This window comes from Mesoplodon mirus (assembly GCF_964341445.2).
Source record: "Mesoplodon mirus genome assembly, chromosome: 9".
NCBI lineage: Eukaryota > Metazoa > Chordata > Mammalia > Artiodactyla > Ziphiidae > Mesoplodon > Mesoplodon mirus.
The window spans coordinates 94,226,325-94,251,959 of NC_138985.1; the positions used below are offsets into that span (position 1 = coordinate 94,226,325).

Sequence of the window (25,635 nt, forward strand, 5' to 3'; positions counted from 1 at the left end):
GAAACTTATATTTTTTTCTAGACCTACTTCTTTCCATAAGGAGTTTATTTTCAGGAAATAATCTAAGGGTTGTGGGCAAAGGAAGAATAAAATAAACAAAACTCATTGATTGCAACTTTTTTTAAGCGAAGTATAGTTGATTTACAATATTATATTAGTTTCAGGTATACTGCGTTATGATTCAGTGTACAGATTATACTCCTTTAAAAGTTATTACAGGATAATGGCTATTGACCGCAACTTTTTTCCAAGCATCTACATTTTTGTTTAGTGAGTGAATGCCCCCATATCTGCCAGTTTCCCTGCTTTCTGGGCTTCCACATCTCCAGGGACCCCTCCAACTGGATGCATTTTCTGACTCAGAACTTGCTGAGGCTCTCAAATCCCAGTCTGAAGTAGTCTCATAAACTCCCTACCCCAGCTTATGTTCTGGGAAACATGTCCTTTCTGATGGTCTGCCTAAGGAATGGGAAAGAGAGAAGAGGATGCCAAGTTCTGTTTTACAGTTTAAATCCATAGATCTTTCCTTCAACGAGTTGCAGGCCATTCTTAATTCCTGCTCCTCTGTATGGAAGAATTCAGCATCACTTCCCATGGTGATCCAAGGAACTTTGCTCTTTGCCCGAAATATCTCTCTCTCCCAAAGCAATTTCCCCTCCTCTGAGAAATGCTGTCCTGTCAGGCTGCACTGCCCTTGAACCAGACAACTTTCTCTGCTTGTCTTTATCTGTCTAAATAAAGCTAACCTACATTTGCTGTCTTAATTCATTCGGATGCTTGCTGATGCTATTTAAAGCATCCCTTAAGACTCCGTGGAAAACAAGAGGCATTATTCCCAGTAGGGAAACTTTAGGTTTGTTGGTCATTTAAGGAATTCAAGAATCGAAAGAATCCATTCAGTCTTCAGTAGTTCAGATGTGAAGGACAAAGCAGCTCTTTGTGTTTTTTATCCCAGGCAGTCTTCTTTGACTTGTACGTTGCTGGGATCAGTTGATAGCAAAAGAGGTAACTAGAAAGTTAATCTCTGTGTGTGTGTGTGTCTGTGTGTCTGTGTGTATGTGTGCACGCGCATGCGTGTCTCTCCTTGTCTCTAGGCTTCATGAAATTAGCCCAACAGAATGTGTTTTTTATTCTGGATTCTGATAATTTGTTAGTCCATTGTGAGTTTACTTCCCCTCTCAGGGAACATATGTGAAAGATCAAAAGGAGATGTCACCTTAGTAAACAGGCTTCTGGTGAGTTTTTGGCTTGTCTCCACCTCCCCCTCTTCAGCCTCCATCAGACATTTCATTAGAGAATCCTGGTACTTACACATTCCAGAAAAAAAGAGGAAACTCTAAACAGGGAAAGGAACAAAACATTGGGGTTGTAAATAGGTCTCCACTGTGCACTTCTATAGGACTGGGAGTTCAGAGAGGTTCCAAATCTGTTGACTGTTTTTTCACATCTGGTATTTATGTCAGTCTGTCGGCTTGCTTAGTGGGAAGGAGAGCTGGTACAATGGGATGGTTTTTAACCACCAGTGCCCCGCTTAAGCACAAGCTTTTATCAGCATCCACTTGTTCAGCCACGATTCTGTGACGTCCATTGCAGCGAGTGAGTCAGAAGCCACAAGCTAACAGGTCTGTTCCTTCCTGCCGTCACCTAGGAAACCAATGCATCATCCACAGGAAATGCAGGCCCCAATGGGGAGTATGCCCAGATCAGGTTATAAAGCTGGCAATGAGTTTTTCAAAAGAGGTCAAATAATAATGGGTAGAATCTTAGTCTAGGGTAGGAAGTGGATCCAGCCTCTTAGGCATGGATCGAGGACTGTCAGGCAGAAATACCAGGAAGAATTAGTCAGCTAAAATCATGAAAAATGTCTGCTTTATAAGAAATTGGCCAAGGGCAAGGGGTATGGAGATATGGTTTGATTACCCCAAAGAGCAAATGCATTTATTTGCCAGTTGGCTGAGAGTAATTTTTTGTTGTACGTTAGGACAGTGTGTGAAGTGAGATGAGGAAACTGACAAGACATCACACCAGGCTTTCAGCTGAGTGAAATGTATATCCTCTTTTTCATGTTCTCTCTCCCTTAAAATAGTTATGGAGAGTTCCATCAGAGAAAACCACACCTTGTTTGCCCTCATGCTCTCACTATTTTTTTTCTGCCTGAGCCTTATTTTCTCCCTCCTTCACTACTATAGTTCAGCACAGTCCATTGCCTTAGTGTATAAACACAATCTACCACACACTGTCCACATATCTTATATAAGCTTAATGCAGCTGAGAAAAAGTACCTGTGGAGCTTCAAGTTGTTTGACAAGCTTAATGTTTCCAGGCAGATTTACACTCTCATACTGCTATGGGCGAAAGAGTCTACGTAAAAGTACAACGTGAGCTCTCCTGGAACTTCCTGTTTCAGACTCAAAGAATATTAGAACAGGAAAGAAAAACAACTCAGAAATCACCTGATCCAACCCCCTCATTTTTCACATGAGAAATGAGTCCCAGAGAGGTGATTTGTTTAAGGTCATCTAGTGAATTAGTGTGTATGCTGGGGGCCAGGAAGAGGAGAGAAGAGAGGTGGGAAGCTTGACCACAAGCTCAAAATGAGTCAATAGGTGATATGGCCACCCAAGAGACTGTTATAATATTAAGCTGCATTAATTGAGGTATGGAGTACTGACTAAAAGGGGCAATTGGTACCCACATAGGCTGGTCAGTGTTGCCAAGAATATGACATTCTGTCCTGAGTACCCATGGAATGGGGAAGAATGACAAACCCAAATGTGCCCAGAGGAGGGTAAAGATGGTATTAAGAGCTTTAGTAACTACTGTATAACCTAAGAAGAAAAACTTAAAACATTAGGTTCCTCAGCTTGGATACCAGAGGATTTGTCACAGAGAGCATAGAAGGAGGTATTGTCAAATAGCTGAAAGGCTGTTTTGAAGAGGGCTCAGACTTATTTTGTGTGATTGCAAAGGGCAGTTACAAATTGGTACAAGTTAGAAGCTGATAGGTTTTAGCTTCATACAAGTAATTTTCCAATCATTCAAGCTGATCCAAATGTATTAAACTGACCAATGGGATAGTGAATTAACTCTCTATCTCCAGAGGTGTGCAAATGTTCATTCATGCATCCAAATACATTTATTGAGTGCCTGCTATATGCCAGTCATTGGACTAGAAGGACTTTGAGGTTGTCATCTGGGTTAATTAAGGCAATACTAGCTGCTGTATTAAATCTGTGTATCAAATCTAAAACTGTCTCATGGCTCAGACATGACAGGAAATTTATTTCTCACTCATATAACATCCAAAATGGGTGATCCTGATGGTGGGTGGCTCTCTTCCAAGTGGTAGTTCAAAGAACCAGGTCCTTCCATCTCATAATTCTGCCACCTTCAACATGCTGTTATAAGGTTGCTTTAGGTGTTGACATCCTGCTGACAGACAGGGAAAGATTGTAGAGGATTGTGTGGGGAGGTTTTTAGGCGATGGACCTCGAAGTGGTTCACGTCAGCTCTGCTCGCATTCTTTCTGTCCAGTAGAATTCAGTCACATGGCCACACCTAACTGCAGGGGAGGCAGTCCTGTGCCCAGGAAAAAGAGGAAAATGGTTTGATGACTGACTAGCAAATCTTCCAGCACACTGTCCAACTCTGAGCTTATATAATTATGGTGACAGAACCAAGACAGGAATTTGAAAATTTTCTTGTTTAATGCCAATATCATGTCTCATGTTTACATTAAATGTCTTCCTATTGAGGGCTCCTATTCAAAATATATTAAGTTAAAAAGCAAGGTAGAGAGCAATGTATATGGTATGCTACTTTTGTGAATGAAAAGAGGAATTATAATGACAATATTTATTTGTATTTGCTTGCATATGTATACAGAAACACTGGCAGGAAACACAAGAAGCCATAAGGACGAGGGTGTGGGCAGAGGGAGGATGGTGACATCACTGGGAGAGAGCTTCTCCGTGTATGCCCTTAAATATTGTTTAATCCATTAATTATAAAACTATATAGTTTTTAAAAATCTTTCTTTCTGTTGGAGAAGAGTTTTTCTCTGATTAATCTCTTTCAGTTTTCAAGTTAAAAAAAAAACTTGAGGGACTTCCCTGGTGGTGCAGTGGTTAAGCCTCTGCATTCCCAATGCAGGGGGGCCCGGGTTCGATCCCTGGTCAGGGAACTATATCCCACGTGCATGCCGCAACCAAGAGTTTGCATGCCACAACTAAAGAGCCCTCAAGCTACATGCTAAAAAGCCCACCTACCTCAACTAAGGAGCCCATGTGCCACAACTAAGGAGCCCACCTTCTGCAACTAACACCCGGTGCAACCAAATAAATAAATAAATAAATATTTAAAAAAAAAAAAAACTTGAGAAAAGGACTGTTTGGAAAGGTGAGCAGGCATAACTTATGAACCTGAGGTAACAATAGTGATGACTATGGTGTCTTTCCTGTTACAGTGGGCCTATACTGGATTAATTAACTTTTTCAAAAGAAAGTAAAGGGCTTCCCTGGTGGCGCAGTGGTTGAGAGTCCGCTTGCTGATGCAGGGGACATGGGTTCATGCCCCGGTCCAGGAAGATCCCACATGCCGCGGAGCGGCTGGGCCCGTGGGCCATGGCCACTGAGCCTGCGTGTCCGGAGCCTGTGCTCCGCAACGGGAGAGGCCACAACAGTGAGAGGCCCGCGTACCGCAAAAAAAAAAGTAAAATAGTGCAACAGCTTGGTTTTATGGATTCATCTAAAAGTCTCAGAGTGTTGTTGTTCTTTTTTTTTTTTTTTTTTTTTATTTATTTATTTATTTTTAGCTGTGTTGGGTCTTCGTTTCTGTGCGAGGGCTTTCTCTAGTTATGGCAAGTGGGGACCACTCTTCATCACGGTGCACAGGCCTCTCACTGTCGCGGCCTCTCTTGTTGCGGAGCACAGGCTCCAGACGTGCAGGCTCAGCAGTTGTGGCTCACGGGCCCAGCTGCTCCACGGCATGTGGGATCTTCCCAGACCAGGGCCCGAACCAGCATCCCCTGCATTGGCAGGCAGACTCTCAACCACTGCGCCACCAGGGAAGCCCTGTTGTTCTTTTTTTAAAAAATTACTTTATTTATTTATTTTTGGCTGCATTGGGTCTTTGTTGCTGCAAGTGGGTTTCTCTAGTTGCTGCAAGCGGGGGCTACTCTTTGTTGCGGTGCGCAGGCTTCTCATTGCGGTGGGTGGGCTTCTCATCGCAGTGGCTTCTCTTGTTGCGGAGCACGGGCTCTAGGCGTATGGGCTTCAGTAGTTGTGGCACGTGGGCTCAGTAGTTGTGGCTTGCAGGCTCTAGAGCTCAGGCCCAATAGTTGTGGTACATGGGCTTAGCTGCTCCACGGCATGTGGGATCTTCCCAGACCAGGGCTCGAACCCATGTCCCCTGCATTGGCAGGCGGATTCTTAACCACTGTGCCACCAGGGAAGTCCCTCAGAGTGTTTTGATAGCTGATATCTTTGTTTATTTTTATGGCATTCCTAATAACTATGATACAAAACATATAATTCTTATTTCGTAAGATACTGTCAGAGTCAAGAATAGGAGTTTATTTGTCTACAAATTCATGTTAGACTGTCTACAAATTCATGTTAGACTTGTAGTTTGTCTACAAATTCATGTTAGATTTGTAGTCCAGTCCTCTTGATTTCTGGATAGCATCAACACTAGAAGTATGTGATTAAAATCCTTTATGTTTTATAGTATTTTCACAAATATTTTCTCATTCAGTTTTCCCATCAGCCATGTGAATTAACTGCAATTGGTATTACCTTTAGAGATGAAAAACAATGGTGGTGACTATTATAAAGTTAAAAGGCAAATAAAAAATTGGTTAATATATAAAGAATGATTACAAATCATAATTAAAAGGAAAGTGTTCCAGTAGAAAAATTGGCAAAGGACATGCATTAAAAATCATAGAAAGAGGTCTCAATAACAAATAAATAAACATTAAAAAATGTTTTCTCCTCAAAATGAGTAGAGGCAAAAGAAAAATAGTACCTAATACTGACAAAGGTACATGGAAACAGGAACATTGATATTTTTCTTGAAGGGATATCAGTTGGCAAAATCTTTTTGAAGGAAAATTTAGAAATATATTAAAACTTTAAACATATTCATAACACTATGGCCTAGTAACTTTATTCTACTAATTTATCCTAATGAAATAATCAGAGAAACATAACAATTTATGCCAAATGATATTAATATCATAGCATTCTTATGAACTCAGCAAAAAGTGGATCAAATGACAGTAAGGAAGTGGAATACCAAGCTTCCATTGAAAGACCATGTTAAACAATTAGCTAAAAGCTAAAGGAAAATCCCACTGTCCAATGTTAAATAAAGAAGCAAGATCCAAAAAGTGTACAGAGGAATGTATACACACATTTATATATCTTATAAACAGGTGAATTCTGAAAAACTGTAGTAAGACAAAACTGGCCATTAGTGATTTAAGCTTAGGAAGACCTGTCTCTACCAAAAAGGGGCTTGATGGTCCTTCAAAGTTTTAAAAGTAGAGAGCATTCTAATCTCCTTGCTGATAGCCATCCTACTGGGCTTCTTTATCGAAACAGACCAGTCCATATAAATTGAAAGGTGGTCAAGGCAGCCTTTGGTGGGCTTTGCCAAGTGTCATAAAACTCCTTCTCAGCTTCCATAGGGAATTTAATGTTGTGTAGATCTAACAGATCTTGAATCTATGGAACTATCACTGGTTTTCAGCAAAGGATCCAGAATGAGAACTTTTTTTTGGGGGGGGGTACACGGGCCTCTCACTGCTGTGGCCTCTCCTGTTGTGGAGTACAGGGTCTGGACGTGCAGGCTCAGCGGCCATGGCTCATGGGCCTAGCCGCTCCGCGGCATGTGGGATCTTCCCGGACCGGGGCACGAACCCATGTCCCCTGCATCGGCAGGAGGACTCTCAACCACTGCGCCACCAGGGAAGCCCCAGAATGAGAACTTTTACCACACCTGGCTTTTAAATGCTTGAACATATTTTTTAGCCCTTACCTGAATTAATATTTGGATTATAGGAATTCAAAGCTGATGCCAGGTCTCTAATCACAAACTCCAAATTGTTTCCATTTCTTGGATTACTTTTCCTCATTTCTTGCTGATTGTGATGTTCATTGCATTGACCCAGACAGCATTTTTCACATGTTTTGAAGCTCTCTTTGTCTTTCAGAATCACCCCTATTGACTAATGATCTCTCTTTTACCCACATGCAACACTGGTGATTTTTCTTACCATTCCTAATATTCATTTTGTTAATCTCTTTCATTTTCATTTTCATCATAATCATAAGCCTCTTCTTAATAGCACATTCCACATTCTCATTGCTTTTGCAATTGTCAGACAAACTGGGCTTAATAATGTTGCAAAACACCCCAAATTAAATACAGTAAACTTGCTGATAGTAGAAAACTAGTTGGCCAAGACTAAAACAACCACGTCCAACTGCCATTGCCACCTGTTAGGGGCAGGCAAAGTTGAAAAAATTTGCGTTTGGAGCAACTTATTTTTCACCTTAGTGAAAGTTCACGGGTGGCCAAGCTGGCAAAGAACCCCTGTCTCTTCCACTATCGTGCCATTCTGGTGAAGTATATTTGAGACAATAGTCATCAAATCATATATAAATATGTAATCCACCAAAATTATTTTTAGATAGCTCAGTTGGTTTGCATTGTCTTAATGAGGCTGAGGTCATGGGTTTGATCTCTGTGTGGGATTTTTAGTACACAGAGAAAAACCATGTCACCCAAGTAGTCTATACCTCCATCTAGCCATCTCGCAAATGCATCATCTTTAGGACAATGGTCCCAAACATCTTTGGCACTGGACTGGTTTCGTGGAAGACAATTTTTTGACAGACGGCGGGGGGGGCAGATGTTTCAGGTGGTAATGCGAGTGATGGGGAGCAATGGGGAGCGGCAGATGAAGCTTCGCTTGCTTGCCCGCCGCTTACCTCCCGCTGTGTGGCCCAGTTCCTAGCAGGCTGCAGACCAGTACTGGCAGGGTTGGGGACGCTTGCTTTAGGGGACCTAGACATAGTGTGTGGTGGGACATATCATTTCAGTACAGTCCATATAGGAAAATGCAGCTGTGAACCTTCATAACAGTATATAACTGGAATCTTCAAACTGAAACCTCAATTAGCCATTAATCAGAGAGAAGATGCTTTAGTCATATGTTCAAGTTTTTAAAAAATCTATCATCTATAAGCACAGGTCGGATCACAGTGTTCTCCAAATGTAAAATACTAAAGAAAGAGGCTTATTTTTCTCACTGAGATCATTAGAAAAATGAGAGTGGTACCTGATTTACCTCTACTCCCCAGGAAACTGATGACAATTAATTCCTATTGAATTAGTATTCTAAGGTTTACCAAGGAGCAGGTCAATGTCACCAGAGAATGTTACACATTTGTCAAAGCACAGAAAGCTACAGATTCACAACTCAGTTTTTGGCCTCAAATGCAATTTTCTCCCTCTGTTTTCAGATCCGCTCCTCCCTTCAACACCAGAGCTGCAGGCTGCTCTCTAAATAACACCGTGTCCCTGGCCTCCTAGCTCCCATTTGAACATTTTGGCAGGGCTCCTTTGAGGTCTGCCCCCCACCGTCTCCCCGCTCCAGGCTTGTCTTCGTTTGTCTGAGTCAGCCGTGAGTCACCTCACTCATTAATGGAACTCAGAATGCCTCTCCATTCTCTGGATCCCTTTTGTCTCCCTTCTTGTAACTGGTTTTCTGGCAGCATCAGGTCTGTGGACAACCTTGAAGCTATGGGCTGGGTCACTATTAAAATGGTCTGCTCTGTGAAGAGGTTGGCAGACAGCAAGTAGAACTAAAAATGACGATAATGACAATAATGATGATGACGGTGCACACAGTTGCTTCAGATGCACTTTAACGGCCAGATTTGGTACCTTTGCCTGTGTCAGCTCATTGGACAGCACAGGGGTCCTTAATTCTTGGTCCCTTCTTTCTCTTCCTTGTCTCTTCTTTCCCTCCTCACCACCACTTCCTCCACACACATGCCCATATGGTACAAGGTGAAAGCTTAGAGACTCCACTCACTGGAAAGGCAGATAAAAGAGCAATGTCCTTACATCGGTGGGCATTCTTTTCTCCAGCGTTTTCAGACTTGCTCTCATTTCTACTCATTCTATTTTACATTCCCAATTCTTTCCTTTATGTGAGAGGTAGACCAGAGAGGACAAAAGGGAAGGATTTATGCCCTGTTGGTGCCTCCTGGGCATATAAAGAAGCCTAGTGAAATGATACTGATAATAAACTCTGAATTCACTGTAGAAAACTGCAACACCAAAACACCAGTATTAATTCATTAATCTTACTTAAAGCCCTTTGTCAAATGGTTGATACTTCACTCAACTGGATAGTGACTAGTTTTCAGTAAATCAGATGATTTACTTTTGAAAGGGACCGCAGAGATCACCCTGTCCAGTCTTTCATCCAGTGGGCATGCATTTACTGAGCACCTGCAATGAGCAGACCCTGAGCCACGCCCCCCAGGGCAATGCTTTTCAAGCTTCACTGTGTGTGTATGTTACCTGGGAAACTTGCTAAAATGCAGATTCTGATTCATGAGGCCTGGAGTCAGGGCTCAAGGTTCGGTATTTCCGTAAGCTCCCTGGAGATATCCCCGCTGCTGCCCACGAACCACAGTTTGAGGAGCAAGACTACGGGGCTCTTCATAGAGCCAGACAAGGCTTGACTCTGTCCCTGAGGAACATCGGGGGCCCACAGGCTCTGGGATGCTGCCCTATGAATTCCTTCTCCTCAGCTGCTGATAATTATCTGTGAGGCCCAGACAATGCTGATCTGTTCTTCCCAATGTTTTTGGCTTTCTCATGTCTTCACTCCAGTGGAAGGTATTAAAATTGCAAAACTCAAATTGGGATTAGGGCAAGGAAAAGGCTCATTTATTTATTTATTATAAATTTATTTATTTTATTTATTTATTTTTGGCTGTGTTGGGTCTTTGTTGCTACGTGTGGGCTTTCTCTACTTGCAGCGAGCGGGGGCTACTCTTCGTTGCCGTGCATGGGCTTTTCATCGTGGTGGCTTCTCTTGTTGTGGAACATGGGCTCTAGGAGCACGGGCTTCAGTAGTTGTAGCACGCGGGCTCAGCAGTTGTGGCTTGTGGGCTCTAGAGCTCAGGCTCAGTAGTTGTGGTGCACGGGCTTAGCGGCTCTGCAGCATGTGGGATCTTCCCGGACCAGGGCTCGAACCCATGTCCCCTGCATTGGCAGGCGGATTCTTAACCACTGCACCACCAGGGACGTCCAAGGCTCATTTATTTATTTATTATAAATTTATTTATTTTATTTATTTATTTTTGGCTGCATTGAGTCTCCGTTGCTGTGCACACAGGCTTTCTCTAGTTGTGGTGAGCGGGGGCTACTTTTTGTTGCAGTGCACAGGCTTCTTGTTGCGGAGCATGGACTCTGGGCATGCGGGCTTCAGTAGTTGTGGCTCGCGGGCTCTAGAGTGCAGGCTCAGTAGTTGTAGCGCACTGGCTTAGTTGCTCTGCAGCATGTGGGATCTTCCCGGACCAGGGCTCGAACCCATGTCCCCTGCGTTGGCAGGCAGGTTCTTAACCACTGAGCCACCAGGGAAGCCCCAAGGCCCATTTATCTTTAACCTTTGTTCTGAAATCTAGTCTAGGCCATTTTACCAGCGATTTCTAAACTCACAGTTTAAGCAGAGCCTGATTAACAATAAAGTATTTCTTTGATTACTACAGAGATCTCATTTTATAATTTGTTGGTTTGTATACTTTGCCAATTTTTCTATTAGGGTCTTTGTCTTTTAATGATTGAGTTGTGATAGCTCTTTATTAAAATATTAAGGAGGATCTCTTTGCCCCTAATAAAGGATTTTTTTGTCTTTTAATTTTGTCTATTCATTTTGGAGTTAAGAATCTTAGACTCTAGGTTAACATTAATTTTCTTGCTTATCTGAGCAAGCCCCTTTACCTGTTATGAAATGGTTCCTTTACCTGTAAATGGAGGCAATAAAGACTACATACTGAGTATATGTTGAGTATAGAACTGTTGAGTATGAAAAGGAAATACATGTGGGATGATGCTATACAATCACAGGACATGGTTACTTTGGTTTCAGAGCTTTTATTAATCTGATAGTATTATGAACCTAGAGTGGGACATAGCTGACTGATGTTAACAAGTACCAGTTTTGTTTGTTTCATTTTGTTTTGCTTTTAGTTTCGTTTTGGTTAAACAAGCACTTACAAGTACTCTGAGTGCTGTTCTAGGTTTTAGTAATACGAACATACATAGAGTTAGAAGCTGCCTATTAACAACTTCAAATGTGTAAAAGTGCTTATGATTTCTGTTTTCCTTTTGCCTCCTCAACTGCAACTTTCTAAGTTGTCAACAGACGAGATCTTCTACCACTCGTAACACGTCCAATTAAGAAACTACCTCAGTACTGAGGCAAATGACCCAGTTGCTCCTTGGTCTCTACATTAACTGTCTCATGTCTACTAGGACGTTATACTTGTTAAAATTATTTATTTATATAGTAGAAGTTATGAGTGATAGTATTCCAATTCAGACGGTTAGGTTTTTATCTAGCTTAAAGAAACAGAAAACGTGTATTTCCACCCTCATTTATGATGTTTAATGCCTTTAAGTTCTCTCCATTACTGCCTGAAAAAAAAAAAAAGACAGGCAAGAGAGAAAGAATATAATGAACCATTAATAGTAAAATAGAAATAGAAATGTCTGAAGACAATGTCTTTTGTCTCTAGTTGGTGTTTGTTTTTTGATACAGTCAAAGGAAAGAAACTCTAACAGCAAAATTTTAACTATCATCCAGTTAGAGCACACTCCCTCACTCCCACTGGTTCCCCCTATATTCTTCCTACACAAAATCTGCCTTATGAGTCTCTACACTGAGCATAGATAAAACAGAGTCAATATTATTGAATCTCATCCATCCGCCAAGCACTGTGCTAAGTGCTTTCACATACATTTTCTCATCTAATGGATCTTTTACTTTCTTACTGCAGGGGAGAAGGTGAGATTGTGCCTTTGCTTTGCTACTTCCTCTTCCTAGCATCCTTACTCTTCTGTGTAAGCCTTACACTGCAAGCAAGGGAACCCAGTCTGAAGCAAAATCCATTGTTTTTTTTCATTTCATCCAGGTCCACAGCAAAAAGTTGACTGGTTTCTCATTTCTGGGAGATGAGAGATGTGTTGATTTAGGAAAAAATGAATGGAACAGGGCTGAGGGCTAAATGCTCTTTTACATACATGGGTGGGCACCTACCTCTGATGAGAAGTCTCTCTTTTTCTGGATTCTTTCCCAGATAATTCATTGAACTCTCCGAGCAAAAGCATCGTATACATTCAACTCCTCCTTTGATTTATTTCTTTATATATGAACACAGGTTCCTTACCACTTCCTTCACCCACCCATGACCCACCAAAAACAAAAAGAGAAGAAAAGAAAATCTCTCCTGCAGAAACATGACAGATCTTATCTATTCCTGAGATTAACTGCCATTTTCTCCTCTTACCATGATTCCAAATTTTGGACTCCACTAATGAAAACATAGCCTGGGTGACATTGCGTAACCAGTGAGAAAGGAATCTTCCCTCAGTAATGAGAGAAGGGCTGAGTCACTATCTCAGCTCTTAGGAATGGCTCTCCAGCTGCTGACTGAAGCCACAAGGGTTCAGCCACGAGGCCGGCAGGGACCTCCCCAGTGACTAACAAAAAAGAGGCAACCAGAACTAGCCAGAGTGAACTGGGGCAACTGACCCATTTGTAGATGTACCCCCAAGGACAGTGGCCAGCAGTCCAAGTCGCAGTGTCCTGGCAGTGTAGCAAATGCCTGATCCGATCTGATGGATGAATGATGCCCGACAACAGAAGACTCTGGAAAAGGATACTTGTAATTAGCATGTGGTGGCATTTTTATTCCAGAGGCTTAGTCTTTATTCTTTCACATATACAACAGACATTTGAGTGAATATATTAGGCACTGAACTAGAGGTTGGCATATTCCTTGCCCTCAGGGAGTTGACAGTTCAGCAGAAAGGGAGTAAACATAGGAGCTCTAAAAGAACATAGAAGAGGCACTTAGATTTGACAGTTGGAAAAGCTTCCCCAAGAATGTGAAAGGTTTATGGAGGGGGGGGGGCATGGAGAATGGACACTCCAGGTGAAGGAGGCAACAGTGCAAAGTCACAGAGGCAAGAGAGAACAGGTGGTTCATTGGAGAAGGTAAGTGGTTTGGTGTGGCCAAGATCAGAATATGCAGGGGAAGGGGCAAGAGATGATCCTGGAGAGGTGAGCAGGGGTCAGATTAAAGGTGTAATCTTGTATGTATGTAAGAGGGTCTGAGTTCTATCCTGAGGGCAATGGGAACCACTGACTTTCTGTGGGAGAAGGACGTGTCAGATCTGTTTTTTTAGGAAGTTTTCTCACTGGTTGTAATATGGAGATTGGATGTAAGGAAAGCAAGTATAGAAGTAGGAGGACCAGGTTGGAGGATCTTGCAGTAATTGAAGAAGAAAATAATGTGGGCCTGAACTATAGCAGAGGCAATAGGGATGCAAGAAAGATGAGGTTGAGTGATACCAAAGTAGTTACCGACCTTGGTGATTAGCCACAGGTGGGGCCTGTAGAGCTCACAATGACTTTCACCTTTGGTGGGTGGGGAGAGATGATGGGAGCAGAAGGCTTGCTGGAAGGAGATGATGAGTTCAGGTTGAAGCAGAAACCCAGGATGGAAAGCCTGCCATTGACCTGAATATCAATGTTGGAAGGTCAGAGCAACTCAGTGGCATTCAGGACTCCCCAGGTATACCCCAAAGGAGACTTAAGGACAATTCCAGACCCCACCAGCTAGAGAGGATGGGCCTCCTAGTACTAGTTCCTCCTTAGAAGCCTGGCTTATTAAGGCTGAATCTGTGCAGGACTGGGGCTGCAGATGAGAGGTCTTCAGAACCTGCAGCCAAACAGGGCCTGACAAGCTGTTTCCATGGAGACGCGGTGTGTGCAGGAGGGAGTGAGTAGGAAAGCTCATCCATTCCAGAGCCTTGGGTCACAAGGCTGCAGTGGCCTGACAGATAAACAGGAAAAAGACATAGTCAATCAGAAAAGGATGTTCAAAACTATTGGCAGTTAGCTGGGGTTACATCATCATAATTCTAGATTAAGTCTAACAATTTAGAAGGATTAGGGTAAGCCACTTAATGATCCTGCTAGTTATTTCAGGTACCAATTATTGAGGATACACAGAAGTGGATGCCAACTCAGACTAACTCCAAATGTACATACACCCTTCTTAAGCCTTTCTGCACCCCTGGACTCTAAGTAGCTACAGATTATTTCCAAGTTTCTGGGGAAACAGGCAGAGATATGGGAAGTTAATTTTTTTTCCGTTCGCCATGCTGTTGGCAGTAATACTCAGGAATCTTTGGAGCTCTTCAGGAACCTCAGGTGCTGGCAAAGCCTCAGATTAGATGTTATTATTAAACAATTTGAGGAACATTCTGGACAGAGAGCCAGCAGTAGTGGGGCCCCAAGGGGTGTGTGTGTGTGTGTGTGTGTGTGTGTGTGTGTGTGTGTGTGTGGTAGAATATACATAACATGAAATTGACTATTTTGACCCCTTTTTTTTTTTTTTTTTTTTTTTGCGGTATGCGGGCCTCTCACTGTTGTGGCCTCTCCCCTTGCGGAGCACAGGCTCTGGACGCGCAGGCTCAGCGGCCATGGCTCACGGGCCTAGCCGCTCTGCGGCATGTGGGATCCTCCCGGACCGGGGCACGAACCCGTGTCGCCTACATCGGCAGGCGGACTCTCAACCACTGCGCCACCAGGGAAGCCCTATTTTGACCATTTTTAAATGTACAATTCGGTGGCATTAAGTATATACATAATCTTGTGTAACCATTACCACTATCTCTTTCCAAAATTTTATCATCATCCAAAACAAAAACTCTATAACCATTAAGCAATGATTCCCTATTGGGCCCCAAATGTTTTTTAACAACTTTATTGTGCTGTGAAAACTCTGCCTACCAGTCAGGACAATAGTTTGGCTGCCGCAAGTAAGAAAACTAGCTCGATCTTGGTTTGGTCAGTTGTTTTCAATTTAGATCTGGGGTTTTTTGGCCAAAGAGTCCTCGCCCTGTGGGTGAGCTTGTTAAACCTAATCTCTGGAGGGAGACCGATTTTAACCACCTTAATGACTGATGGGACTTACTAATCTTGATCTCCAAGGTATTCAAATGGCTTGTGGCAGGCTTATTAAGAAGTCAGTAAAAAGTAAGTCAGGGCCACAGGCCCTTGTAAAGATCTTACTGGAGGCAAACTTTGTTCCAAAGATAACTGGAAGATGAATTGTCTAGGAACAACTTCATTTTAAGTGACCAAAAATAATAGTGCCTGGGGAGGATGAGACATGATTCTGGCTTGGAACAGTAGACTAGGACCAAAAGATCAGAGCCAGAAATTCCAAGTTCCCTACTGCCTTTTCTTTCACAAATTAAAACATTTAGTGAGGGTAGGGATAAACTTTGTGATTTCCTTTCTTCATCCAACAAGTTCAAGGTGTTTAGAACATGATGCTTATTAGACAAGACTCAATCTGTAGTTCACAAATCCAAAGCAGCAATAACTCTCAAAGCCCAGGCAGATACTTCCCAGATGCATGATGTCAGTCACAAGAAATAGCAGGATGGAAAAAGAATAGGGAAGATTTAGTGAAAATCACTCCACCATAAATACAATCTAAACTACATGCCCTATTTGGGGACCAGCGGTGAGACAAATATTTGAACACAATATGCTATTCCAGGGAACTGGAGCTCAGAAGAGGTTGACTGGCTTACTCTGCGTCACCTAGAAATCCAAGAAGAGAGCTAAGATTTAGTACCCTTGTTTCCTGATACCTGGTTTAGTGGTTTATTTTTATCAGTATCTGCTGGTATTCTGTGCTTGGAGTACATAAGGGAGACGGTTCTCAGAGATTCTCTATGAAGTTTTCATCTGGTCAGGGGTGATCTATCAGTACCTGTACCTCAAATTCACCTCCAATTTAGTCTTCATATCATACTTGGTTCAGAACCCAAATTCTGAACAGTTCAGAAAAATGAGGGGATCAGTATCCAGACCTGCTACAGTATATTATCTAAAATGTCCAGTTTTCAACAAAAAAATTATGAGACATGTAAAGAAATAGGAAAGTATGATGTGACCCATAAAGGAGGAAAAAAGCCGTCAACAGAAACTCCCTGTGAGAGGGCCCAGATATCCAACTTAGCAGACAGAGACTTCAAAGCAGCTATCATAAATATATTGAAAGAACTGAAGAAAACCATGCTTAAAGAATCAAAAGAAGGTAGGGTAACAATCTCTCATAAGATAATCAATAAAGAGATGGAAATTATTATTGTTTTTAAAAGAACCTAATGGATATCCTGAACTTGAAAACTGTGATAATAGAAAAAAAAATTCACTAGAGGGGCTCAGCAGTATATTTGAACTGGTAGAAGAAAGAATCAGCAAACTTGAAGATAGATAGATAGATGATAGATAGATAGATATTATTTGATCTCAAAAACAGAGAGAAAAGAGGATGAAGAAATATGAACAGAACTTCAGAGGAATGTGAGAATCATTAAGCACATCAACACATGCACAATGGGAGTACCAGAAGGAGAAAGAGAAAGAGAGGAGCAGAAAAATATTTAAAGAAATAATGGCTGAAAACTTCTGAAATTTGATGAAAAACATTAATCTACACATCCAAGAAGCTCAACTAATCCCAAGTAGAATAAACACAAAGAGATCCACATTCAGACACATCATAGTAAAAATGTTGAAAGTGAATATCTAGAAAACAGCAAGGAAAAAACCCAACACATCACAAACAAGGGAACCCAAATAAGACTAATAACTGACTTCTCACCAGAAACAATGGAGGCTAGAAAGCAGTGAGATGCCATATTCAAAATGCTGAGGGGAAAATCCCTGTCAAATAGGAATCTTTTATCCAGTAAACTATTTCTCAAAAATGAATGTGAAACAGAGACAATCCCAGATAAACAAAATCTGAGAGAATTCACTGCTAGCTAGAGTTACAAGAAACAAGAAAGTTCTTCAAGCTGACTCAAATCCACACAAAAAACCAAAGAGCACTAGTAAATATAATTATGTAATTAGAAAAGACAGTATATCAATATATATTTTCTCCCTTTTTTCTCTTAAATGATCTAGAAAGCAGTTGTATAAAAGAACATATTTGATAATGACAGCACAATGGAGGTGGGTGGGAACAAAGCTGTAGTGGAATAAGAAATGAGTTACAAGATGGTATCTCAAATCTGCAGGAAAAAAGTGAAGAGAACCATAATTGGTAAATAAGAAGGTGATATAAAAAAACTCTAAATATAACTTGCTTTCCTTTCTTTTCTCAACCTTAAAAAATGACATAAGATTATATTAATGAATAATTATGACAGTGTATTATTCGGTTTGTAACAAAACTATAAACCAGTTAGACCTAACAGACATCTATAAAATGCTCCAACCACCAACAGCAAGATACACATTCTTCTCAGATGAATATGGACTATTCTCCAGGATAGATTATATTCTAGATTATAAGACAAGCCCTAATAAATTTAAAAGATTTGAAGTTATACAAAACATGACTTCTGACCACAATGGAAATAAATTAGAATCAGTAAGACAAGGAAATTTGGTAAATTCACAAATAAATGGATATTAAACAATTCACTCCTAAATAACCAATAGGTCAAAAAAGAAATTACAAAGGAAATTAGAACATACTTTGAGATGAATGAAAATGGAAGCAAAACATACCAAAACTTATGGAATGTACCAAAGCAGTACCTAGAAAGAAACTTATAGCTGTAGATGCCTATATTGAAGGAAAAAAAAAAGAAAAAGATCTCAAATCAATAACCTATTCTTCCATTTTCAGAAACTAGAAAAAGAAGAGCACACTAAACCCAAATCAAGCAGATGGAAGGAAATAGATTAGAGTGGAAATTAATGGAACAAAGGATAGGAAAAACAATAGAGAAAATGAACAAAACCAAAAGCTGGTTCTTTGAAAATATCCACAAAATGACAAACCTTTAGCTAGACTGACCAAGAAACAAAAGAGAGAAGATTCAAATTACTAAAATCAGAAATAAAAGAGGACACTACTACCAACTCCACAAAAATAAAAAGGATAAAAAAGTGAATACTATCAACAATTGTATGCCAATAAATTAGATAACTTGGATAAAATGGACCAATTCTTTGAAAGACAGAAGCTACAGACTTCCCTGGTGGCACAGTGGTTAAGAATCCACCTGCCAATATAGGGGACACGTGTTCGAGCCCTGCTCCAGGAAGATTCCACATGCCACGGAGCAACTAAGCCCATGTGCCACAACTACTGAGCCTGTGCTCTGGAGCCCATGAGCCACAACTACTGAAGCCCACGTGCCTAAAGCCTGTGCTCCTCAACAAGAGAAGCCACCGCAATGAGAAGCCCGTGCACTGCAACGAAGAGTAGCCCCCGCTCCACGCAACTAGAGAAAAGCCTGTGCCAGCAGCAAAGACCCAATGCAGCCAAAAATAAATAAATTAATTTTAAAAAAAACTACATAAACTATGCAAGAAGAACAGAAAATCATAATAAACCTGTAACAAATAAATTGATTGAGTTAGGAATTTAAGACTTCTCACAAAGAAGAGGTCAGGCCCAGATGAGGTTGCTGTTGAATTTTACCAAAATTTAAAGAAATAATACAAAATTTTCACAAACTCTTCCAAAAAATAGAAGAGGAAGTAACACTTCCAACTCATTCTTTGAGGCTGCTGTTACCCTGATTCCAAAGCCAGACATCACAGGAAAAGTACAGAACAATATCGCTTATGAATAAAAATTGTCAGCATTATACTAGCAAACTGAATCCAGCAACATATAAAAGTGACTATACACTTAGAAGAAAACAGGACAGAGCTTTACAGCATTGGATTTGGCAGTGATCCCTTGGATATGATACCAAAGGCATAGGTAATGAAAAAAAATAGATTATGTCTAGAAATATAGAAAGAACACTTACATCTCAATAATAAGATAAATAACCCAATTTTAAAATGGACAGGGAACCCTCCTATACTGTTGGTGGGAATGTAAATTGGTATAACCATTATGGAGAACAGTATGGAGGTTCCTTAAAAAACTAAATACAGGACTACCATATGATCCAGCAATCCCACTCCTGGGCATATATCCAGAGAAAACTATAATTCAAAAAGATACATGCACCCCAGTGTTCACTGCAGCGCTGTTTACAATAGCCAAGACATGGAAGCAACCTAAATGTCCATCGACAGATGAATGGATAAAGAAGATGTGGCATATATATACAATGGAATTAGCCATAAAAAAGAATGAAATAATGCCATTTGCAGCAACATGGATGGACCTAGAGATTATCATACTAAGTGAAGTAAGTCAGACAGAAAGACAAATATCATATGATATCACTTATATGTGGAATCTAATAAAAAATGATATAAATGAACTTTTTTACAAAACAGAAACAGACCCACAGATCTTGAAATCAAACTTACGGTTACCAAAAGAGGAACATGGGGGAAGTGATAAATTAGGAGATTGGGATTAACATATACACACTACTACATACAAAATAGATAACTAACAAGGACTTACTGTATAGCACAGAGAACTCTACTCAATATTCTGTAATAACCTATATGGGAAATGAATCTGGAAAAGAATGGAGATACACACACACACACGCACACACACACACACACACCCCTGAAACTAACACAACATTGAAAATCAACTACACTCCAGTAAAAATTTTAAAAAACAAATAAGTAAATAAAGCCATGTGAATCAATCTTAGGACCACACCAGGCATGCCCTACAAAAGCAACCTGGTTTCCTCCCAAAATGGATATACCCTAAGACCCTAAATTGCTTATAAAAACAATTAAAGCCAATCACATTTGATACCCTAAAAAATAAAATGGACAAAGAATTTGAATAAACATTCCTTCAGGGAAGATATACAAAAGGCCAGTCAATAAGCACATGAACAGGTGCTCAACATCATTAGCTGTCAGGGAAATACAAATCAAAACTAAAATGAGGGCTTCCCTGGTGGCACAGTGGTTGAGAGTCCGCCTGCCAATGCAGGGGACATGGGCTCGTGCCCCGGTCTGGGAAGATCCCACATGCCGCGGAGCAGCTGGGCCCGTGAGCCATGGCCACTGAGCCTGCGCGTCCGGAGCCTGTGCTCCACAACGGGGAGAGGCCACAACAGTGAGAGGCCCGTGTACCGAAAAACAAACAAACAAACAAACAAACAAAAACCTGTATAGAGGAGATACAACCTAGTGGCTTGCTTTATGGTGCATAGTTTTGTAGAAGGGAAATGACCTGCAGTGTCTTTGGTGAAAACAATCCTTTTCCTCTCTGTTTAGCTTCCATAACTGCAACAGTTTGACCTTTCAGTGCAATTAAGCAGCCCAAACCCCAAGGAAGGACACAGGGGTAACAGGAAAGCCAGTTACAGCTGAGAGCAATGATTCTCTGTGCAGACTTCCTGCCCTCCCGTTTTGGGTTGAAACTTTTTCTTCATCCTTTTGAACTTTCTCGTCAGCTTCTTTTCATATGTAACACCTCTATTAGGGTTATGTGACTCTGACCACCAACACTCTTCCTGTGCCACCCACCTCCTTACCCTGGAAAGTCTGGCCTTCCAGAGAGCATCACCTTAGAGTAACTTACATTTCCAATTCAGATCTCCAGTCATCGTTTGTGGTGTCTTATAGAAAGGTGATTTGTTCATGATTCCCTTCTCCTTTGTAAAATTCTAGTACATAGAAGGAATCAGAATAGTATAATGAACATCCAATATCTACCATCTAGATCAAACAATTGCTAAAATTTTTCCATATATTCTCCATTTTTCCTTTTTCTTCTTCTTTTTTTTTTTTGCTGAAGTAATTTAAAGCAAGTTATAGAAACATATATGTTTCCCCCCTAAATATTTCAACATTTATCTCTAAATAATAAACACATCTTTATCAGGTAAACACAATTCCATTTGCACACTTCACATGATTCTTATAATTTCTCAATAGCATGTAATATCCACCCACATTCAAATATTCCCTACTTGTTCCCAAAATGTCTTTTTAAAAAATATGTGGTAAAATATGCATATTGTAAAATTTTCCATTTTAAGTGTCCAATTCAGTGGCATTGTCTATTCACAATATTGTGTAATCACCACCACCATTTCCAGAACTTTTTCGTTACGCTAAACAAACTCTATACCCTTTAAGAATAACTCTCCATTTCCCCCTCCTCCCAAATGACTTTTAAAGATGGTTAATTCAAACATATTTTATTTGGTTGTTATGTTTCTTAAGGCTCCTAATCTAGACCTGTCTCCTCACACCATACCCACATGCATTTTATTTTCATGACATTGACTTCTTTTTTGGGGGGGGGTTAGAATGCAAGTTTTATTTTTGAATCCCCATTGAAATAAATATGTTAATCTTTGAAAAATATTTGGTTATATGCCACTAAAATTATCCCTAGAGCCCCCAGTGATAGTCATGCCCCATTCTGGAAAACACTACCATAGGGAATTATTGGAGGTACCCTGGGGAGGTAGGATGAGGCCACTGTTTGTTGAGCAAGGGTCATCTGTGTCCCAGGTAAGCTGCTTGCTGCTGTTCATAATTCTCTGAGCCCCAGACCTACCAACATATTTGATCTTATCTTTCCTGGCTGGCAACACTTTGGTGGCTCCCTATTCTCTTCTAGTTAGAAAAATAAATGCCTTAACATAACCTACAAGGTCTTTGGGGATCCTGGGATAGGCCTACCATGGCCCCATCAGGCTAGTGAAGAGAGGAAGACAGAAGACAGCGAGGATCCCCTGGAGGAATTGACATCTGAGCTGAAGTCTAACCGATTTATGGAGAGAACTAGGTGATGGTAGTGAAGAGCTTTTTTAGGTAGAAGGAACAGCATGTGCAAATTTCCTGAGGCAGGAAGGAACAATGTGCATGTGAGCACCTGGCACTAGAGGAAGAGTCAGGGAGAGGAGTTTGCAGGGGCCAGACCCTGCCTGCAGTCCCTGCAGGCATCACAAGTATTGTGATCTTAATGCTGTGCCTTACAAGGAGCCATTCAGAGCTTCAAGAACAGTGACTTCAGTTACTTGAATAACAAATACTTTCTGAACACCTACTTCAGGTGGAGCACTGGGGATTTTAATAGAACAAGACTCTCATGGTCCCTGCCATCAGGAAACTTATATTCTTTTAAAAACAAAAGTTATACATATGCATGGTTTAAAGAAATAACAAGTATTATAAGGTTTTCTATGAAAACAGAAGGCAGTCCACTACCTTTTCCCCCATTTCCACTTTCGCAGAGGCATCCATTTTCAACTCTTTTAGCTGACTGTATTTTGGATTTATCTCCATTATCTCTAAGTAATCTTGGTTTTTTTTTTTTGGATTTTTGAATTTTATTTATTTTTTTATACAGCAGGTTCTTATTAGTTATCTATTTTGTACATATTAGTGTATATATGTCAATCCCAATCTCCCAGTTCATTCCACCACCTCCCCCCAACCATTGACATTGACTTTTTGATGATTCTGGGCTAATTGTTCTGCAGAATGTCCCACCTGCGGGATCTGTCTGTTTTCTCATGGTGTTGTTAAACTTGTTCTTCTGTCCTCTGTATTTCTTGTAAGCTCAAAGTTAGATCAAGGCTTGATAGGAATCAGGTTAAACATTTTGGTAAGAATTCTTCATACGGTAACGCTGTATACTTCCCACTGCCTCGTATTAAGTCCTATGTGATGTCTGGTTGTCTCACTACTAATGAAGTTAATACTGATCACTGGCTGAAGGTGATGACAGCCTATTTAAAAATGGGTTTTTTAAAATGGGAACTTGACTACTTGCACTGTTTTAAAATGATTATCCCTACTTTGAATGTTCAGATAAAGGGGCTCTGAGTTGTTGCCTGGCACCCAGGAGACAGCGTTTATCCTGTGTAAAGGATAAGAGGATTAAGACTGAGGCTTTGTCCTCTTTATGGAGTAGATGCTGGAGTTCATGTTTATCTCTGAGGGTGGTCAATCAGGGCAGAACGTTCTGGAATATGAAGTCTAGCAGAGACTGGGCCCAGAAGAAGGTACTCTGAAACTGGTCATTAGCCAGAATTTAACTATGAATAAACAGATCTTTTTGCTAACACTTCTTAAAGGCAGTCAGAACATTTTGGGAGTTCAAATATGGAAGACTCTTTTATGGCATTTTAAAATAACTCTCCCTTCACCTTCTATTCTTCCCCGCCCCCCGCAAAAAAAAAAAAAACCCACTTTAAACTCTAAAGTAAAAAATTAAGGAAGAGCATTTTCTTTGGATACAGAATAGACGGATCTTTAGATGTTTCTTGAGTACTGTTTAAATTCTAGAGTGAGGAAAAAGTATGCATCTATTCTCTTTAGTTGATGTTTAACTCTTATCTTTTAGCTACCATAAACTAAATAATCCATTGAAAATATAAGCAACTAGGTTAAAGGATTTCATTGTTAAAAATAAGAATTTGGGTTTCTAAGGAAAATGAGTTATTTTTTAAATCTCCAAATAAACACTCTCATTTTACAGCAATTAAGTACCCAAGTCAGTTAAACTTTGCTCAAGGTTGCCCTGTATTTCTGGATACCCAGAGGGTTTTTTTTGTTATTATGGCTTGTTTGTTTTTGTTATTTTGTTTTTCAGCTATCACAAAGACAAGGGAGTTGTTGTGAATTTTCTGCATAGCAGGACAGAACTTAACCTTAGGATGCTGGACTAATAGTTTTCATTTTACTACTGGAATTAGTAATATCCTTTTTCTCCATTTATACTGTAATTTTCAAAGATTCTGGCTTCCAAGTTACCAGTTGGGTAGGGGAGGTGGTAAAGGTCCCTTTGAGGAAATAGTTCTTCCACAATAGCACTGCCGGTGGACCTAGCAACACTTGCCTATTACCTCCATTGGGGGTTATTACTTGGTGCTGAAGACCTCACCAGTAGCTACAAGAAAAGACAATGTAAACGGTCATCCATTCTTTTCCTTTTCTCTTCTTTTTTTCCCTCCTCTTTATCCTCCCTTCTCTCCTTCTTTTCTCTTCCTTCCTCCTCCTCCTTCTGCCTCTCTCCATGTCCCTCTCCCTCTTCACTCATTCTTTTTTCCTCCCTTCTTTTGCCACTCATTCTAGATTGACATACTTTAATGACTCCCCCGTTCCCACCAAATTTTGTGTTCCCGAAGGATCCCCTGCTTCACACCAGCCAGTGGTATGTCACTGAATACTCAATAGAATCAAAGGGGTGGGAGAATCCCAGAAGAGGAGGTCTGTGCCTGGATCTGTGTTCTGAACTCCCTCTGTTCAATTTCCATTTGTTTTGAACTGCCAACTCCAGTTTCCATTCTGGTTTTCTGGGATCTCAGAGTTCTATAAGGATAGTAATGAAATTACTTGAACCATGTTCAATACTTCAAAAAAGCCTAGAAGACATATATATATATATACATATATATATACCTTTTTTAAAGATTTATTTATTTTTGGCTACGCCGGGTCTTCATTGTGGTGTGTGGGCTCTTTAGTTGTGGCCCATGGGCTCCAGAGCGTGAGGGCTCAGTAATTGTGGCCTGTGGGCTTAGTTGCCCCGCAGCATGTGGGATCTTAGTTCCCTCACCAGGGATCAAACCCACATCCCCTGCACTGGAAGGTGGATTCTTAACCACTGGACCACCAGGGAAGTCTAAAGACATTGTATATTTATTCACAATACAACCTGAACAGATTGACTAAGTAATGCAAAGCTTCTTTATTCTTGGGGGAAGCAGGGGGCTGGAAGATGGGGGGAGATTATGCCACACTAATTCATTGTAAAGACTGTATCTTCACAGTAAGAAGTTCTGGTTGGTTGTGTGTGTTGTCTATAGGGTAGAGAAAGTCTGTTGGAAAGAATGTGGGAATGGAGGTAAGGCCAATCAGAGTTTAGTCTCTAGGGAGTTCCCTGGTAGACTAGTGGTTAGGATTCCAGGCTTTCACTGTCATGGCCCAGGTTCAGTCCCTGGTCAGGGAACTGAGATCCCACAAGCCATGCAGTATGGCCAAAAAAAAATTGAGTTTCTAGCAATAAGACTTGAGCTATTTATGTAACATCTCTGAACCTCAGTTTACTCATCTGTAAAATGGGGCTATTCATTTTCATTTTTCAGACTCCTTGAGGATTTTAGATGATCTATGTAAAGCACTCATTAATACAATTCCTGGTACCCAATAAATAGTTAATATATTTTCTTTATGAATGTGATTTATTTAGTAGTTAAAAATCTTTCAAAGCATATAGCTTTGGGGGAAAAAATGAGATCATTGAGAAAAGAGGCTGGGAAGCACTCATATAACATAGTTCTACATGGCCACACAGATCCCTTAAGAACTCCTGCCAA

General features: G+C 40.7%; 1 protein-coding gene and 1 long non-coding RNA gene across 7 annotated transcripts in view; one reads left to right on the plus strand and one right to left on the minus strand.

The window, feature by feature from the left end:
• The window catches only part of MKLN1 (muskelin 1), a 362,427-nt gene that overhangs the window by 104,483 nt on the left and 232,309 nt on the right, over positions 1-25,635 (plus strand). The gene's annotated exons all lie outside the window — the stretch shown is intronic.
• Positions 12,153-25,635, minus strand: part of LOC309810580 — a 51,663-nt gene continuing 38,180 nt past the window's right edge. For 3 of the 4 annotated variants that reach the window (XR_014295028.1, XR_014295029.1, XR_014295030.1), the window contains 2 exons: positions 20,880-20,964; positions 13,008-14,147 (listed from right to left, as the gene is read on the minus strand). This is a non-coding gene — a long non-coding RNA (uncharacterized lncRNA). Of the gene's footprint in view, positions 12,959-13,007; positions 14,148-20,879; positions 20,965-25,635 lie in introns of those variants that run through there. The other variant, XR_014295027.1, reaches the window with a different exon arrangement.